The following is a 19,745-nucleotide window of genomic DNA, read 5'->3' as shown; positions in this document are numbered from 1 at the left end:
CAATCTAGCAGGCAAATATTGTTTATTGCAGTTCACAAGCCATGTACCAGCGACGCGTTTCGAGCACGGATGCCCTTGCTCACGCTGCAGTGCTATATATATATATATATATATATATATATATATATATATATATATATATATATATATATATTCACTGAAAAAAACATAGGTTTCACACCAGTTATAGTTAGGAATTAGCATTTAAAAAACCTATTAAATTCACTGAAAAAACCATAGGTTTCACACCAGTTATAGTTAGCTGGAAATTTTACTGATATAAAACCATTGAAATTCCCACGTTATAGTTAGATGGACTCACTATAACTTGCGCGTGCAATGCACTGCTGATGACATCACATATTACATCACTCATGACATGGTCAGTGACATCACTCATGACATCGCTGATGACACCATCCAGTGAATGTGTGTCTTTCTGAAAAATAATGATGTTTTATATATGTATATGTAAAGGTCGATGGGAGAATAAATGTTTAAATAAAAGTCTAAATGGATGGTTTTTAAAAAAAAAAAATATTGAATAACTGGCTTATTAAGTGTATCTTAGTGAATACATATATTAGTAAGTAATGTTTAAATATTTAAATATATGTATCAGTGTTTCACTTTGTGTATAAGTGGCTGCATGGGTTGGTGAGTAGCTACATATGTGTGTATATGAGTTATTAGATGTTTTTTTTAGTATCAGTATAAGTGTCTGTATGATTTGGTGGGAGTGTTACTTAGCACATAGATGCATAAATGACTGACTCACTGTTTTTATGTGTTTTAAAGACAGCATATGTGCCGGACTGTATGGGTGAATGAGTGTGTATATGTATGTGTTAGTAAGTGAATGACTGTCTTACTAGTGTCTTTATCAGTAACTACATATGTTTTAATCTAGTATATGTGAGTATTGATGTATATAAGTGAGTATATATGAGAGTGAGAGATTGAAAGAATTCTTGTTTTAATAAGTATGTGTTTCTATAAGTGATTTTTTAAGAGAGTAAGTATGTGTAAGTTTCTTTAGAAGTAAGGTGGTAGAGTGTGTATAGCTGTATATGCAAAAAAATGGATGTTCAATAGTTTATTTGCATGTGTGAGTATGTGTATGAGCAACTTTTGGAAGACTGTCGGTGTGTTAACGGATGTATAGGTGTCTCACTACATATGATGAGTGAGTATATGTATGACTGACTATTTAGAACTGTTGATGAATGAGTGGATGTGTATATAAATGGTGGAATTACTGAATTGGTTGTTGCAACTGGTATAGATATCTTCACTTTTTTGAAAATGTTAGTTTCTATTTTTGAACATGTGTTTCAAGGGTTACTTTACAGTGAAAGGAGGTCAGTCACTCTGTCACAAGGACGGTATCATCAGTGATGTCATGAGTGATGTCACTGACCATGTCATGAGTGATGAAATATGTGATGTCATCAGCAGTGCATTGCACGCGCAAGTTATAGTGAGTCCATCTAACTATAACGTGGGAATTTCAATGGTTTTATATCAGTAAAATTTCCAGCTAACTATAACTGGTGTGAAACCTATGGTTTTTTCAGTGAATTTAATAGGTTTTTTAAATGCTAATTCCTAACTATAACTGGTGTGAAACCTATGGTTTTTTCAGTGAATTTCATAGGTTTTTTAAATGCTAATTCCTTTGTATATCGAGTTTCTAACCTTTTTTTTTTTTACAATTTGCTGTTTTTTTTAAAGTATTCATGTTTTTTTATATAATTTTTTTCTTTTGCGCTCTGGGTGCGCGCTCCGGGAAGCTTTCATCTAAGCTCTCCGGTAAGCTTTTCCGTGAGCTCATCTGAAAGCGCACCCAGAGCGCAACTGTCGTTCGTGAAAAAAAATATGAATGAAAAGTTAATAATAATGCAAAACATTTCGTACCATACAAATAAAATTAGTTTTTTTTAATAAGGAAAATGATTATGCATTTCTATAAAAGATTGATGACGTCACTTCGGCGCGCAACGTAAGTGCCCTCGGAAGCGCCTACGTTCGCGGCGCATAAACGCACGCAAAAGCGCCTACGATCGCGCCACGTTTGCGCCCCGGAAGCGCCTACGATCGCGCTGCGTAAACGCACCGGAAGTGCTCCGGAGCGCGCAGCGTAAACGCGTCGGGTCATGTGACCCTAAAATAACACTTTTCATTGGTTGCTAACAGTTTTTTTTTACAATGAATGAAATCCCCACCCATTTCCTTCACTTTTGTGACTGAAAGACCTGCCTTTTTTGCTGTTCCATATTCCTTGATTAATCATGGCTGCCAGACCATCCAGCAGTGAAGATGACTCCAATGATTTCATTGATGAAGAGCCTCCTCAGCCGAAGGTCAAAGAACATTTCATCTGGAAATTTTTTAAGTTTCCAGCAGACCAGAAGAAGGTGAATGCACCAAAAGTAGAGTGCAGGATCTGCAAACAGGTCCTGTCACGGGGTAACCCCCAAAAAAAATACTCTTTTGGCAACTTCACCATGATTCGCCATGTGGAGAGGAGGCACCCCCAGAATTTTGCCCGGGAAAGTGTCAGGGCTCTGGCACAAGAGGTTCCCAGAGATGGGGCCTCTACATCAACAGGAGGAGCAACTTCTTCTGGGAGAGAACAATCGCAGGAGCAGGTAGCAAACATACAACCTGCATTTAACCATGGGGTCGTCAAATGCAGATACTGCAATCAACTCCTCACCTATGGGGAGCAAAGTGTCCTGCTCATGGTTCGAGCATTGGAGAACCATCGCTGCCCTTCCCACCCCTAATTTTTTTCTTTTCTTTTTGCTCCTGTTGAGCAGTTTCCATTCCCTGTTTTTGTTCCTGTTCAGTTAAAAGAAGAAAACCAAAAGTTCTTTTCAGAACTACCTCCAATTCTCATCAAAGAGCTATATTCTTAAAAAAATGAAGAGTAAGTGAAATATAGTGCATTGATAATTGAAAGGAGAATGAGTAAGAAAGAACAGAAAGGTATGAGAGGTGAAAGGAAGTGAAGTAGGAGGAATGAAAGAAGGTGAGTGTTAGAAAAGAAAGTTATGACACAGTGAATAAACTGGAGGCCTCATTTCTGAAAAGTGACGCATCGCTACGTGAAAACAGCGATGCGTCACTTTTCTGGACGCACTCCTTATGACATTCCAGATATGTCATATTTAATATATGACTAATCAATTCGCAAGGAGTTACAGATATGTCAGTATTTCTGACGTATCTGTAAACACAAAAGTAACGCATTGCAGGAGTGCGTCACAAAAGTGACGCAACTCCAGTAATGTGTCCTTTCACATGGAAAAAGCACCATGTGAAAGGTTTGCTGTGAAGCAGGCGCAAGATTTTGGCGCAACAGCATCCTAAAAGTGACGCACTGCGTCATTATTACCAAGCTTTTTGCAAGGAACACCCCCTCTGCATGCATTATACCTGACACTATTTTTTAAAAAGTGACGCATCTAGGTACATGGGTCACTTTTTAAAACTCTGCTCCACATTATATCTGCATCAGGTATAATGTATGCAGAGGGGGCAATCCCTCGCAAAAAGCTTGGTAATAACGACGTACTGAAATCTATGAGATTTCTCTGCGTCACTTTTAGGATGCTGTTGCGTCAAAATCTTGCGCCTGCCTCGCGTCACTTTCATGTTTACAGATATGTGAGAAATACTGACGTATCTGTAACTCCTTGCAACATGATTCATAATACATTAAATAGGACACATCTGGAATGTCATAAGGACTGTGGACAGAAAAGTGACGCATCACACCAGCAGTGTAATAAAATGTGCCTCGTTGCACTATATTTAAAGGATGCAACAGCATCCTAAAAGTGACGCAGTGAAATCTCAAACATTTCACTGCGTCGCTATTACAAAGCTTTTTGTGGGGGAACACCCCCTCTGCATGCATTATACCTCACGCAGATATAATGTGGCGCTTGATTTTAAAAAGTGACCCATCTACCTAGATACGTCACTTTTTAAATATAACGCAACCATGCACATTTTTTTACACCACTGGTGCGATGCGTCACTTTTCTGTGCGCACTCCTTATGACATTCCAAGTAACGCATTGCTGGAGTGCGTCACAAAAGTGACGCAACTCCAGTAATGCGTCCTTTCAAATGGGGAAAGCAGCATGTGAAAGGTCTTGCCTCAGTCTAACACCTGCTGTAAAGCAGGCACAAGATTTTGACGCAACAGCATCCTAAAAGTGACGCAGTGAAATCTCAAAGATTTCACTGCGTCGCTATTACAAAGCTTTTTGCGGGAGAACACCCCCTCTGCATGCATTATACCTGACGCTATTTTTAAAAAGTGACGCATCTAGGTACATGGGTCACTTTTTAAAACTCTGCGCCACATTATATCTGCGTCAGGTATAATGTATGCAAAGGGGGCATTCCCCCGCAAAAAGCTTGGTAATAACGACGTACTGAAATCTATAAGATTTCTCTGCGTCACTTTTAGGATGCTGTTGCGTCAAAATCTTGCGCCTGCCTCGCGTCACTTATGTTTACAGATATGTCAGAAATACTGACGTATCTGTAACTCCTTGCAACATGATTCGTCATACATTAAATATGACACATCTGGAATGTCATAAGGAATGCGCACAGAAAAGTGACGCATAACACCAGCAGTGTAATAAAATGTGCCTCGTTGCACTATATTTAAAAAGTGACGCATCTAGATAGATGCGTCACTTTTTAAATATTGCATAACAATGCGCATTTTTTTACACCGCTGGTGCGTCACAAAAATTGACGCACAGGAGGCGCAAAACTAGCAGCGCAAGGCCTTCATAAATATGGTCCTGGATTTTCCCCGTGCTTCGCCGGTGCGCGTACCATGCGCTTCCCCCGCGCAAAACGAAAAAAAAAATGTAATGCCCTGCTGGACCCTATTTTAGTCCCTACATAAAACCTAGGGGGTCAGAGGGGGTCTACTCTTCCCCCTTATGGTCATTTGCCCCTTTTTTTTTCAAACCCCTTGTGTCTCGATTTTACCGAGACACAAGATGGCGGCCGCTCCAGACTGTTTAGAATGTTTACAGACACCCAAGAGCCAATCAGCTTTCTGCGCGCAAGTCGCGTGTCGCGCCAGGAGCGCACTCCGGTGCGCGCACCGGAGAGCGCCTATAGATATATATATTTTTTTGAACCTAAATTACTCAAAATCCACTGGAGCACATATCTTGAGACATAGCAAAGGCACATCGGGCTACCAGTCCCTACAATTTTGCCAAGTTTGGTGTAAATCCATTCAGCCGTTCGGGCTAAAAGTGAAATCGACCGCCCTATGGAAATTAACATGGGGAAAATGCGTTTTGGGACCCCCCTTTTATCTCGGCCCCCGCTTGACGTATCCCCCCCAAACTTTCAGGGAAGGACCGGAGCTCGACGAGGCCATTTTCCTGAAATTTTCAGGCAGATTCGTCAACCGGTGCCAAAGTTATTCCAAATAGAATTTTGAGATTTAACATTGAAAAAAATCCTAACTATAACTACCTACTGGCGACCGCCAGTAGGTAATATATATATATATATATATATATATATATATATATATATATATATTACCTACTGGCGGTCGCCAGTAGGTATATATAGTTAGGATTTTTTCCCTATGGGATTTCTGAAAATTCTATGTCTAATAACTTTGGCGTTTGTGGACGGAATTGGCTGAAATTTTCAGGAAAATGGCACATTTTGTTTCTGAGCAGCCCTTGAAAATTTGGGGGGGTTTCATCAAGGGGGGCCCGAGAAAAAAGGGGGGTCCCAAAACGCGTTTTTCCCATGTTAATTTCCATAGGGCGGTTGGACTCACTTTTAGCCCGAACGGCTGAATGGATTTGCACGAAACTTGGCAAAATTGTAGGGACTGTTAGGCCGATGTGCCTTTGCTAGGTCTCAATATATGTGCTCCAGTGGATTTTGAGAAATTAACGTTTAAATCAAGATATATATCTGTAACAGCGGTCCGGGCAGCGATCCGGTTCGCGTACTTTTCGCTTATCGGAACTTTGCGCACGGAAAGCTGATTGGCTCTTCGGTGTTTGTCAACATTCTAAACAGTCCGGTGCAGCCGCCATCTTCTCTCTCGGTAGGATCGAGAGACAAGAGGAGGCCAAAACAAAGAGGGAAATTTCCATAAGGGGGCATAGTAGATCCTCCCTGACCCCCTAGGTTTTATGTGGTGTTTTTAAAAGGGCCCAGCAGGGTCCAAAAAAATATATATATTTTTTTTTTTCGCGATGAGCGTCTAGTACGCGAACCGGAAAGCGTTCTGGGCAGCGTACTATAAGGATAATAGAATGATACACTTTTCAAAGACTGTATGTTAATTGTTTGGTTTTTTTTCTTTTTTTTTTTTGTTGTCTTTATTTTTAAAGTTATTTTTGTTATTTTCATTGTTTTTCATACTTTATTAAATTTTCTAACATTTCATTGTCAGAAATGTCATAATTTATTATAGGGTGTAATTGTTTTTCATTTTCAAGCAAGTTGTCTACTGCTTCAACACATTGTAGAAGTTCGTGGTCTCTACTGTCATCCATAAAGTCATCAAGTTTGTCTTGGCTGCTCTCCTTCAGTTCAATCGAAAATGAAATTTGTTGTTCGCCTTCCATTTTGCCTGAAATTTTGAATAAGAAAATATATATTAGTAGAGATAGGGCACTGTTGGGATTAATTTTAGATAGTCATTTTTTATCAGTGAATTTATCTTTTGGCAGTGTATAGTATCAGAGTGGAAATAGGACTATAAAAAAGTGTATGTGATTTAACCAAGACAAGCCTAACTCCATTCATAACTATAACAGAGAAGTCTATCTAAATACATTACTACTACAGAGGGATAGTGTATACGTAGCAGAAAAATTCTATTATATTAAGTTATAGTGCACAATATATTTCGTTTTTAAAAATTATATCTTACCTTCACAAAGAAGTTGAAGTTTTTGGAAGCTATTAAAAGGTGTTGTACAACAAGAAGTAGTAGTCAAAATGGCTGTGTTTTCTTCTCTTCCTTTATATATATTCAAGTATATAACCAATCAAATGTCAGGTAATAAAAGTAGAAAATGAAAGTAACATTTTCATTGGTTGTCAATTCCAACAGTTCAGATGTGTTTTGTGAAGTAATTTACCTCACGGTATTTGGAGAGGTCTAAAGGCTAAATGGCTAAATGAAATTTCAATCAAATTTGTGAGAATGAAAGGGATTGTTATGTAGTATGAGCTAATTTATATTTGGTGAGAGTGTCTCTAGTCGTTTTTCTGTAAATTACTTTCCCGCCTTTTTTTTGGACCGCTTCCCGGATAGCGGTCCGGTCCGCGTACTTGGAGCGTAACGGGAGTCCACCATTTTGTGTTACGGTCGAATCAAGGTATAAAATGGAGGGTAAATAATGTTCTGAATGGGTAGAAGGGGGCATGGTACAAGTATTTTGCCCCCCTACGTTTTCTGAGGGTGGCTGAGGAGGACTATATTTGCGAAGAAAAAACTTTTTTTTGAAATTTTGCGCGGTTAGCTTCCAGTTCGCGTACCGGATAGCGCTCTTTAAGCGTAGTTTGTTGAAAATTACAGAAAAAAGTTAGAAAAAAAATAATAAAAGTGTGTGATCAGATGAAGGGTAGCTCTGAGAAGAGCTTTTGGGTTTATGGTACATTTAGGTACTTATAAGTAGGTACCAATGCACAGTCTTAAATTCAGAATGAAAATTCTGTTGCCCTCATCTGAGAAGTGAACTCCATCTCCTCTGTAGATATCTTGCATGTAGTAACGCAAGTTATTGTTGTACAGAGAGCCCATTCCATGGTCTCTCATGAAAGCTGACACAGATTTGTTTACATGCTTCCTCGCTTTCTCAATTTGTGGACAAAATTGGTTGGACCACCTCCATTTCTGTCTTTGGCATATATTGGAATATACCAAGGCAGTTTGAGGAAAAAGTGCCATTAATTGCTCAAAGGTGTCCTTTAAAAGCATTTCCAGACCTACCCCTGTCAAAGTGCCCAAATCATTACCTCCACAGTGCACTATTAACAGGTCAGGTTTTGGCAAATGCATAAAGGTTTTCACCAATGGTATCAATTGGTGACATTTTAATCCTCTTTGGCCCAACCACTTAATTTCCACATCTTGTAAATTGAGGTTAGGTAAATTTCTGCTCTCAGCATACCTTTGAGCCCAGTGGATGTAACTATGTCCAACAATCCAGACGTTAAACATGGTGGCTGAAGGTTGTTCTGCAGTCAGATGAAGTGTGGTAATGAAAGGGCAGTTGAAACAGTAGGAGTTTCTAAAGAAAAAAAACTGTGGATTTACAATGCTAATGATTCATTAGCAGTGATTGGTGCATTTCCATTTCTGAAAACAGAAAGTTAGGGTGCATGGATGTGTTCTTTGAAAGATGTAATTTGAATGGTCAAGTAAGAAACATTTAATGAAAGATTGCACTGGATACGCAGGTGCACTGAGAGTTCAGAGTTCAATTGAAACATTGTTGTGTGAATTTGCAAACATGAGAGGTCTTCCAGGAGGTGGTTGCTATGGATACAAGGCAGACAGGGCAGAGGGGGGAAGGATTTTGATTTGAAAAAAGTGAGGGAAGAGGTATGATTGGCTAATATGAGAGATATGTGAAAAGAATATCTGTATTTCTGTGCTTTCAATAGCTGCAGCCTTTGGAGTGCATCCTTTTTCTTCTGCTGAAGACAATTTGGTGTATTTCTGAGACTGTTTTCAAAACTCAAAAAATATTTGCTAAGGTGAGAAAAGATTTATTTAATTTAGATAGAGAATAGTATGATTTAAGGAGAAAATGATGAAGAAAGCTGTGTTTTTAAAATGTGGTTTTGTCTCTAGTGATATACTAATAGAATTAGTTTCAAAGAGAAATTATAATTGCATATTTGGTGTAACATTCTGGCATGCAGTTACACAAGATATTGTAATACATGGAGGCCATTTCATGGTCTGTTATGTAAGCTGAAACAGATATGTTGCTTTTAAAAACGATTTAAGAAATCAATTACATTTCTAGATATGTACTGCTAGAGCTTCATAGGTTGTTTTGGGCCATATTTATAAGGTATTTGAGTGTCTAAGATGTTGTGTTCGCCTTTTAAAATGTAAAGTGTTCCTCATGGGACAAGTGTCTTGTAAATACGCTCCCACTTGTGCTTGGCAAATTTAGATTTTGATTATGGGAGTTACCTAGCCATGTTAATAGTGTCCCAAAAATGGTGCTAGGGCATTCCAGAAAACACTTTCATGTGTCTCAAGGACATTTTTAGTCATTTCTTCATGAATGCAGGTATACAATTGATTTATATGCTGTGTTTAAAAACGAATTTTGAAATGAATTAAATTTCAGGATATGTACTGTTAGAGCTTCATAGGTTGTTTGGGGTCATATTTAGAAGGCATTTTAGTGTCTTTGAAGTTATTTTTCCCTTTTTAAATGGAAAGCGTTCCTCATGGGGCCCTGAGCAGTTCTTAGCCATGTTATTTAATAGGAAGTGGATAACATGGCTAAGAGCATTTGCTGGGAAATGCATGAATATCGTTGATTTTTCTGCTATATTCATGCATTGTGGCCGTTTTTTTTCACATTGCTTCATAGGTTGTTTGGGTTCATATTTAGAAGGCATTTTAGTGTCTTTGATGTTATTTTTCCCTTTTTAAATGGAAAGCGTTCATCATGGGGCCCTGAGCAGTTCTTAGCCATGTTATTTAATAGGAAGTGGATAACATGGCTAAGAGCATTTGCTGGGAAATGCATGAATATCGCTGATTTTTTTGCTATATTCATGCATTGTGGCCGTTTTTTTTCACATTGCTTCATAGGTTGTTTGGGTTCATATTTAGAAGGCATTTTAGTGTCTTTGATGTTATTTTTCCCTTTTTAAATGGAAAGCGTTCCTCATGGGGCCCTGAGCAGTTCTTAGCCATGTTATTTAATAGGAAGTGGATCACATGGCTAAGAGCATTTGCTGGAAAATGCATGAATATCGCTGATTTTTTTGCTATATTCATGCATTGTGGCCGTTTTTTTCACATTGCTTCATAGGTTGTTTGGGTTCATATTTAGAAGGCATTTTAGTGTCTTTGATGTTATTTTTCCCTTTTTAAATGGAAAGCGTTCCTCATGGGGCCCTGAGCAGTTCTTAGCCATGTTATTTAATTGGAAGTGGATAACATGGCTAAGAGCATTTGCTGGGAAATGCATGAATATCGCTGATTTTTCTGCTATATTCATGCATTGCGGCAGTTTTTTTTCACATTGCTTCATAGGTTGTTTGGGTTCATATTTAGAAGGCATTTTAGTGTCTTTGATGTTATTTTTCCCTTTTTAAATGGAAAGCGTTCCTCATGGTGCCCTGAGCAGTTCTTAGCCATGTTATTTAATAGGAAGTGGATAACATGGCTAAGAGCATTTGTTGGAAAATGCATGAATATCGCTGATTTTTCTGCGTTATTCATGCATTGCAGGCCTTTTTTTATCACATTTGCAAGCACTTCTTAGCCATGTTATCCAATGGGAGGTGGATAACATGGCTAAGAGAATTTGCTTCAAAGGTTGTTTGGGGTTATATACCATTTTTGGGAAATTATTAACATGCCTATCTAACTCCCATAATCAAAATCTAAATTTGCCAACCGCAGGTGGGAGCGTATTTACAATAAATTTGCACCATGAAGAATGTAAAATAGCATACTAGATACTCAAATAACTTATAAATATGATCCAAAACATCTTATGAAGCACTAGTAGTGCATATTTCCAGAAATGTATTGGTTTTCATTTAATGATTTACTTCATTGGTAGGCCTTCACATGTTTTTTTACCTTGGTTTTTTTTCAGTGAAAATCTTATCTGCAACCATGTGTTGGCCTCACCTCAAATAAACAAAACAGGTGATGGACTGAATGTGGATCAATGACACACATTCACCCCAGTCCAAAGATCTGGGCCTAAACAAACCTTTAGATAGGCTACATCTTATCGTCATCCTGAATTAATGATTTAAAATATTAGGGAGTGATTTATGAGTGTTGTATGCCTGTTTTGTACCATTGAGTGTCATTTTTGTGATGCAGTGCTGGTGGAAAATATTTGCTATGTTAAATAATTAGTACGGCATTAAGTTTTAGATGACTGTTATTTATTTACTGTTTGGTAATAGTGGTTAATAACATTTTATATTATATTTTTTCACAGATTCAACTGCAGATTCTTTCATAGTTTGGAAAATGCCTTCCAGAAGTCGAATACGAAAGGCTAGAAAACGTCAAAGACAGCAGGATGATGTTTTATTGCAGCAGTCCTCTTCCCCAAATACTTGTCAAAACACCAAGAAAGGTCCGGGTAAGAGCATGAAATCATTCTTAAGAAATATTTGTAGTAAAAAAAATTTTGCTCAAAAAAATGTGTCTCTTAACAAAAAGAGAAGTAATTTAAATGGAAAGGAGAGACCCATCACAAATGTTACTGGTAGAGGAAGAGATAACTCTGTGCATGATAGTAGAAGGAAACAACAGTTTAGGGACATTCGACAACGAATGTTCCGTAATAGGATATTAGTTAATTTATTGAAAAATATTAAAAAGAAAGGCCAACAGAAAGCGGCATTTTATAGGAGGAAGAAAAATGTAGAGAAAATTATTGATCATGCTTTTGAAATCAAGCGAAAGTTGTTTATTTTGGTAATCAATAGAATTAGGAAACTAAGCAAGGTAATTTCTGATTTCAAAACAAAAAGTAGATGGAAGAGAGTAGTAAATCGTACTAACTTTTGTGAAGTTTTTTCTGGAGAATGGATGCATAGTTCAAGTTCTGAGGCATTTTTTAATGAGGAGACTTATTTTCAGGATAATGATTTGGTGCATGCAGTTGACATCAGTGGTCGAGCTTATGAAGTGAAGGATGGTTGTCCAGTTGAAAAAGAACAACTTGTGACAACAGAGACAGAAGAGGCGCTAAGTGATGAGGTTTTAGGAAGACGTCCTAAGGGTCCTGTGTACATTTGGAAGTGTAGTTCTATTTGCAGTGTGCGACAGGTTTCCATCAATTTGCTATGTGATTTTATACGGACATTTAATAAGAAAAGTTTGAAGCAGAAAATGAAGTTGTTGCAAGATTTAGATCCTTGCAGAGTGAGACAAATGACAGGTTTGCGTGGTCATTCACTGGCTTGTCTTTCCAGGAGAGTATGCCAGAGTGTTTTTCATCATTTCAGGATGCTAGCAGTGCATCATAATAAAGTGAGAAAATTAGTGAGAATGTTGTATTATGCTAAGAGTCCAGCAATTATGCTTAAACAGTTATGTGCTGCTCTTTTGCATGGTTCTGAAATAGATGTGAAGAATCTTTGTGAAGAAATTGAGTTTTGTTACTTTGGTAGTAAAGATGAGAATGTTCAAATTGACCCTGAAGTAGAGGGTAATGTGGAAGATAATGTACAGGTTTCCAGTACAGATAATTTTCAGAAGGAAATTGCCACGTTTCAGATGAAATCAAGTGAGAGGCCTAATTTCACTTGTGTATGTTGTCGACGCACTTATTATAAGAATCAGACTAAGGTAGTGGATTTATATGCAAAAAGTGAAAGGGAAAATAATAGTGAATGGAAGGATTTAGCCACATACTTGATGGTAGAAAATTATTTTGATTTGGGATCGGATCAACGTGTGTGTACTTATTGTTGTAATAAATTAAACCAAAACCAGATGCCTGCTAGGGCAGTTCATAATAATCTGGAATTGGTTGAGATTCCTTCTGAATTGAAGGATTTAAATACTTATGAATCTATTTTGATTCAAAGTATCCATCCCTTTCAGGCTATTGTAAGAATGGAGCCAAAGACAGGGAAATTGCCTCCAGCAGATTTACAGAGAGGATTAAAGGGAAGAGTTGTTTATTTGCCTCTAGATTTGAACAAAAACATTAACACAATTGGAATAGAAAAAGTGGAAGAGGAACCTCTGGTTATCTTGGTTAATGGGGTTCCGACAAAGAATAAGAAAATATGGCAAGATTTAGTGGATGTTAGGAAAGTCAAAAAGGCAACAGTGTATTTGAAGAAAAATAATAAGTACTATAAGAATGTATATGTTGCAGAAGAGGAAGTAAGTGATGAAGAGGATAGCGATTTGTGTGCTGGCCAAATTGAGAAAGTAGAGGCCTCTAAAAGTGAAGAAATATATGAACATTATAGTGTTCATCCTTTGCATTCGAAGGAAGTGATGGGGAATGCTATTGAGTTGTTTCAAATGAAACAAGCCAAAGGGAGTCCCATTAGTGTTTGGGAGGAAAGTTTGGAAGCTCGGTGTTTCCCACAGCTATTTCCCACAGGTCAAGGAGGAAGATATGATGAGCGACCTCGTGAAATTCCTGCATCTGAATACCGGACTTTACGATTGTATGCAGAAGATCCTAGGTTTCGGCAATGCATTCCCTATTTGTTTCATCTCCTGTTTGAAAGCGATCTGTCTGGACTGTCATATGCAGTGAACCACATCTTAAAAAGTGGTATACAGATGCGAAACATCTCGGCAAGTGACTTTATGCATAAAGTCAATGTCCAAGACAGTATTTTGGATTCTCACTTAATTAATCTCATGGCGTGTCAGCGTGGTACTAATGAGTACTGGTACCGTCGTCATGGTGACTTAAAATGTATGCTGAGGAACTTAGGAACTCCGACATGGTTCCTCACTCTGAGCTGTGCCGAGTATGGCTGGGATGACTTACTTGAATTTCTACGAGAGGCAAATGGAAATATTGAAAACATTGAATTCAAGACACCTGGAGAACTGTGTTCTTTGGATCCTGTGAATGTATGCAGGTACTTCAATCATAGATTTGAAGCTATGATGTCTTTCATCACAAATAAAAAGAATCCACCTCTTGGAGAGGTGTTGGATTTCTTCTGGAGAAAGGAGTACCAAGCAAGAGGTGCCCCTCATATACATATGTTGCTGTGGATCAAGGATGCACCTAAATTTGGAACAGATCCGGATGACTTAGTGATGAATTTCATCGAACAGTATTCTACGTGTGCTGTTCCAAACGCAACGGAGAAGAAAAGTCTAAGAGAACAAGTTCTACGTTTCCAAAGCCATCGTTGTGGAAAGTACTGTCGTCGTAAATTCAGAAACAAGGACAAGTTCTACACCAAATGTCGTTTCAACTTTCCACGACCGGTGATTTCTAAAGGAAGAGTGAACAGTTTGATGTCTTCGCTGCGACATAATGTGATGAGGAAATCACCCAAGAATACATACAATTTGAAAAGGAACGAAGAGTCCAAGTACATCAATGACTACAACCCAGTGATTTTGTCCATGTGGAATGCCAACATGGATATACAGTTTGTGGCTGACAACTGTATGGCTGTGGCTCGGTATGTGACATCTTACATCACCAAAAAAGAAAAGACCGAACTGAAGGATATGTGGGAGGACATTTCCCATGAAAAGAGCCTCAGCAAGAAGTTGTACAGTTTCAGTCTGAAGATGTTGTCGCATCGAGAAATCGGAGCTTACGAATGTTCTGATCGATTGTCTTCAGCAAGTCTCTATGCCAAATCCAGGAGTCTCGTTTGGGCGAGTCTTGGTCTTGCTGCAACGCGAAATCGAGTTCTAAAACCTGTTCGGGAAATTGAGTATTTGGCAGAAAAGGAACCAAACAGTACCGACATTTTGAAGACCAACATGTTGGATACATATTATCCAAATCGAAGCAGTCACCTTGAGAATGTTTGTCTATATGAGGTTCTCCAAAATTATATATTCAAGAGGAACATCAAAGAAGATATTGAGAAAGGAGTGTATGCTGTAATTGGAAGTGAGGGATGCCTGGTCAAGCAAAGAAAATGCCAATTAGTAAACCATCGAAAATTAAGTGGCGAATCTCCAGAAAAAAAGGAGTTTTTCTATTTAGCACTTTTGCAACTTTTCAAGCCTTGGCGTGCAGAAGAGGAACTGCTTGGAGATTTCCTCTGTTACGAAGACTCTTTCAATGCAGCCAAGGAGTCCATAGAATGTCCTGCTTTTTCTAAATATCAAGAAATGCTAACTTTGGAAATTGAGCAGGAAGCAACGATTGCAGCCGAGATTGCCAGAGACAGTTCTCAGGACAGTCAGAGTTCTGTTTCATTGAGTCAAGATCCACTTGGAGGACCTATTATCGAAAATGAAGCTGCCACTGCTATGAATGAAGTAGAAAGAGCCATGGCACATGCTCAGGAGGATTCAGTTAACTTACAAGACTTGGAAAAACAACTCAACGTTGAGCAGAGGAAAATATATGATGAAGTTACCAAGGAAATTGAGCACGGATTAAGTCATGAGAAGAAAGAGTGCTCGTGTACGTCGTTGAAGCCTGTCCGACTGTACGTGAGTGGAGAAGCGGGAACTGGAAAAAGTTTCCTCATTAAAGCAATCTCTTGTTATTTGCAGGAAAGGACTGAGTCATCGCTGTCTTGTGTTGTCACCGCTCCTACTGGACTGGCAGCACATAATATTAAAGGTATTACTTTGCATCGTCTATTGATGCTGCCGGTGGAGCATGACAACAAATTACAATACAACAAGTTATCTGGAGATGCTTGCTGTGAAGTTTCAAGAGTCTTGAGGAAAATGAAACTACTTATCATTGACGAAGTAAGCATGGTTTCCAATGTCATGCTTGCCTTTGTGCATTTGAGAATGCAAGAAGTACTTAAAACTGAATATGATGTGTTATTTGGTGGGAAACACATCATTGTTTTCGGAGATCTTCTGCAGCTGACACCAGTAAAAGGTCAACCTGTGTTCAAAATACTCACGCATGAAGATACCAGGAAGTGCCTAGGGAGCATTGGCAACGTCAATATATGGTTAAACTTCAATTATGCAGAACTGCATCAAAATATGCGTCAGGCAAAGGATGAAGATTACAAGAATATTCTACAAGATATTAGAATTGGAAAAGTGACCGAGCATGGGAAAGAAGCTTTAAATGCACGATTACTGTCAAAATTATATCCCAAACAAGAGATTGTGCCTGAGAATATTTTTCGGAAAATTACTGAGAAGAAATCCGGGATATGTCTCATGCCAACTCTTGCAGAATGTGCCATCTTTAACAACAAAATGTTGAATTTAGAAAAGCAAGAGATTGTGAAACTTGAAGCTATCGACAAATTAGAGCATATGGGATCAACAATTATTTTGTCAGACAATTTGAAATCAAAATTGGATTCATTAGAGAAGACTATATCTAAAACAGCGGGTTTTGAAAAGACTTTGAATGTGTGTTTAAATTGCCGAATTATTTTGAGAAGGAATTTACATGTAGAAAGAGGTCTGGTAAATGGATCAATGGGTAATGTTGTTGATTTTGAGAAATACAGAAATAGAGATGGAATAGAATTTTTAAAAATTAAATTTGATGGCATTGAGGAAGTACAGCAAATTGGTCGTTGTTCTGCTAGGTTTTTGCTTGTTAAAGACTTATATGTTCGCCGTAAACAGTTTCCTGTTTGCTTGGCATATGCGGTGACAATCCATAAATCGCAAGGTTTAAGTGTAGACTGTGCATTGGTGAATATTGGCAGTTCTGTGTTCAAGGAGGGTATGGCATATGTGGCATTGTCACGAGTTAGAACTTTATCGGGATTGTACTTGATTGACTGTGATGTCACAAACATTTGTGCGGATCTAGATTGTGTTAAGGAATACAATAGGTTAAGAAGAGAGTATGCGCCACATTTGCCTCAATATCCTTTGTTTGAGAAACGTGTGGTAGGCCGCAAACGTAGAAATAGCAGTAATAGTAGGGAGGTTGTTGCAAAAAGACCAAAAGTCAATGAACCGAAAATTGTTAGCAGAAAGAAAGTGGATTCTGTTGAAGATGTTGTCGGTTTTCAATTTGAAAACAGTTCTGGTGTCAACTGCTATGCAAATGTAGTGGTTAATGTTCTCTTTTCACTAGAGAGTTTAAAAGAACAGATTCTGTTGAATTCTGAACAAATTTTATGCTGTTTGTTGAATTCTGTTTTCGAGAAATGTAGCACTGATCGAACAAAAGTAGAAAGTGTGTCTGAAGTTCGTTATCTGTTAGATGAATGTTCAGGTCAAACAGACTTCTCTGAAAATAATCAGCAAGATTGTCAGGAGTTTTTAATGTATATGCTTGATATATTGCAAGTTGAGGGTGTAGATGTAGATCACCTGTTTGGGCTTTCTTATCAATGGCAGCATGACTGCGAGAACTGTATGGTATCAAGTACTACTAGTGTAGACTCAGAAAGATTTATATATTTAACTTTGCCAGACAGTAAATCAGTCTCCTTTAATAAGCTAGTAAATGCAGCGGATCACAACATGGAGTGTAGCCAATGTAAATGTGATATGATGTCAACATTATTTATACGTAGATATGGCCAGTATGTCATTTTAATGATCCAACGTTGTAGGCCTGATGGATCAAAATTGTCAACTTTAATAAAAAATTTTGTGGCTTCTCAGCTGTCAATATCAGGGAGGACTTTTGTTACTGTAGCAATTATCTATCACGATGGTCCATCAACAACATCAGGACATTATACAGCTTACTTAAAGTCTGGAAACGGCTGGTCATTCTGTAATGATTCCGTTGTAACGTTCAAAAAAAAATTGCCGTTTGACCTTAAAAATTCTTACCTGGTGTTTTTAAAACCAAAATTTTAAGTAGAGGGAATGTAAGTCTGCAATGCTGTCTAGATTAAAAATCCAACTATATAAACCTAATGCAAGTAAGTCTGCTTCATAGTAAGCAGTATCAGTGTCATAGGAAAAGGAGAACATGAGTGACAAAGAAGAGTAAGTTATTAGTAGTCCAGGATTGTGAAAATAATCTCAAATATTTTATTTTTGAAAGTTGCGAAAATAGAAAATGTCGGGATTTGATTGGAAGAATAACAAGACTTGCGAATCGCGGCAACATGATTTGGCCTAGTGGAAACATGTGATATAATGAGAGAAGTCTTTTTTTCTATGTAACATATTTCACGTATCGATGGAGGTTTTCTTTCAGAAAGTGGCGGGCTGAAAATATTTGTAGCACAACAGAGTGGATGCTGTTCATAGGAGATCGTTCGACGTCATTGAAAGTAAGTTAATTTTAAGGAGTTTTGAAATCAGATTTCGAAGGTTGTATGGGTTTTTTAAACACAATCATTTTGATTGTGTTTTTTTTTTCCCGCTGTTACATGATGAATACCTTCAAGTCACTGATTTAAGTGAAATTTGATACATTCTGAGAACAGCAAAAATAAACCATTTAACATGTATAATTAATGTTATGATTTTTGAAATTATGATATATATTTAGAAATGTGAGGTAGATATGGAGAAGCAGAGTCTTCTGTAAGTGTCAATTTTAATGCTTACAGTGCTGTACTTCTAGGTATTGTTTTTTTTTAAAAAAAAGAAATAGGCCTCACCTCAAAGAAAGCTCTTGAAAGCACACATCTTATTTGCATCCTAAAACAATCATTTAAAATGTTTGACACAATTTTATGATGGCTTTACATCATGTTTCAAAATAGGCCTCATTTCATCAGCATGAAGATACTGTTTTTTTAAAATAAATATCTTTAGGATTGTGTAGGGGTCGTAGGGAAGTAGAGGTTTCTGTAAATGTCAAAGTTGTTTAAAAACTGTTTCTTCTTGAACCTTTTCCCTTCTTTTTTCTAATTTTTAAATACATGTTTTAATATTTTTGGAAATGTTTGTTCTCTCTTTTACAGATTGAATGTATGAAAAATTTGCTTGAAAAGTTAACATGAATTATAAGGTAAATGTTTTCTACTTTTTTAACCTACATTCCACTACTGATGATGTTACTGACTATGTTATGATTGATGTAATAAATGGGCATGTTTTACTGCAATGGTAGGTCTTCACATCTATTATCTCGTCTGTATTCTTCAACAAGCATAAATTTGATATGCAACCCAGAGTACGGTTCACCTTAAACAAACTTTTAGAGAGGACACACCTTATCGTCACCCTCACTCAATCATTTAATCTATCACATTTAACATCTATTAGTTCTACTGCTTCATTTCTTTAATCTTTACTTTCCTGTGTTTGCTACTTCTCTCCTTCCTTTCTCTATTACTTAATTTTTCTATTCCTTCAAGTATTTTTCTCAGTCCCTCTCTTCTCATACTTCTTCATTATTATTCACTAATTCTGTCTCTATTAATGTTACTGTTTCTGAATGATCTCCAAAAATTTTAAAAACAAGAACAGTAAGTATAAGGATAGGAAAAGACATTTATGTTACAAGAAAGACAACTATAGGAAGTAAACAGAAAAAACTGTTACTCGCAATCCACTGCTGATGATCTCACTGACCATGTAAAAAATTATGTAATATATGACATGATCAGAAGTGAATTGCGGGTAACAGTATCTTTTCTTTACTCCCTATAGCTGTCTTTTTTTGTAACATAACTGTCTGTTTCCTTTCCTTATACTTACTGTTCCTTTTTTTAAAAAAAATTTTTTGGTACGCTCAAAGTACGCGTACCGGAGTGCGAACTGGTAGCGAACTAATAGAAATAGAGCTTGGCAGAGTTCAAAGAATTCTACCAATTTTTTTAATAATGGGGAGGTAGTTCTGAAAAGAACTGTTTTTTTTTGTTTTTGTTGTTTTAAATTTTTTTTATTAGTTTTCTGAACATTT

The sequence above is a fragment of the Lissotriton vulgaris genome, chromosome 12 (genome assembly GCF_964263255.1).
Source record: "Lissotriton vulgaris chromosome 12, aLisVul1.2, whole genome shotgun sequence".
Classification (NCBI taxonomy): domain Eukaryota; kingdom Metazoa; phylum Chordata; class Amphibia; order Caudata; family Salamandridae; genus Lissotriton; species Lissotriton vulgaris.
Note: the sequence above shows the minus strand (reverse complement) of the source record.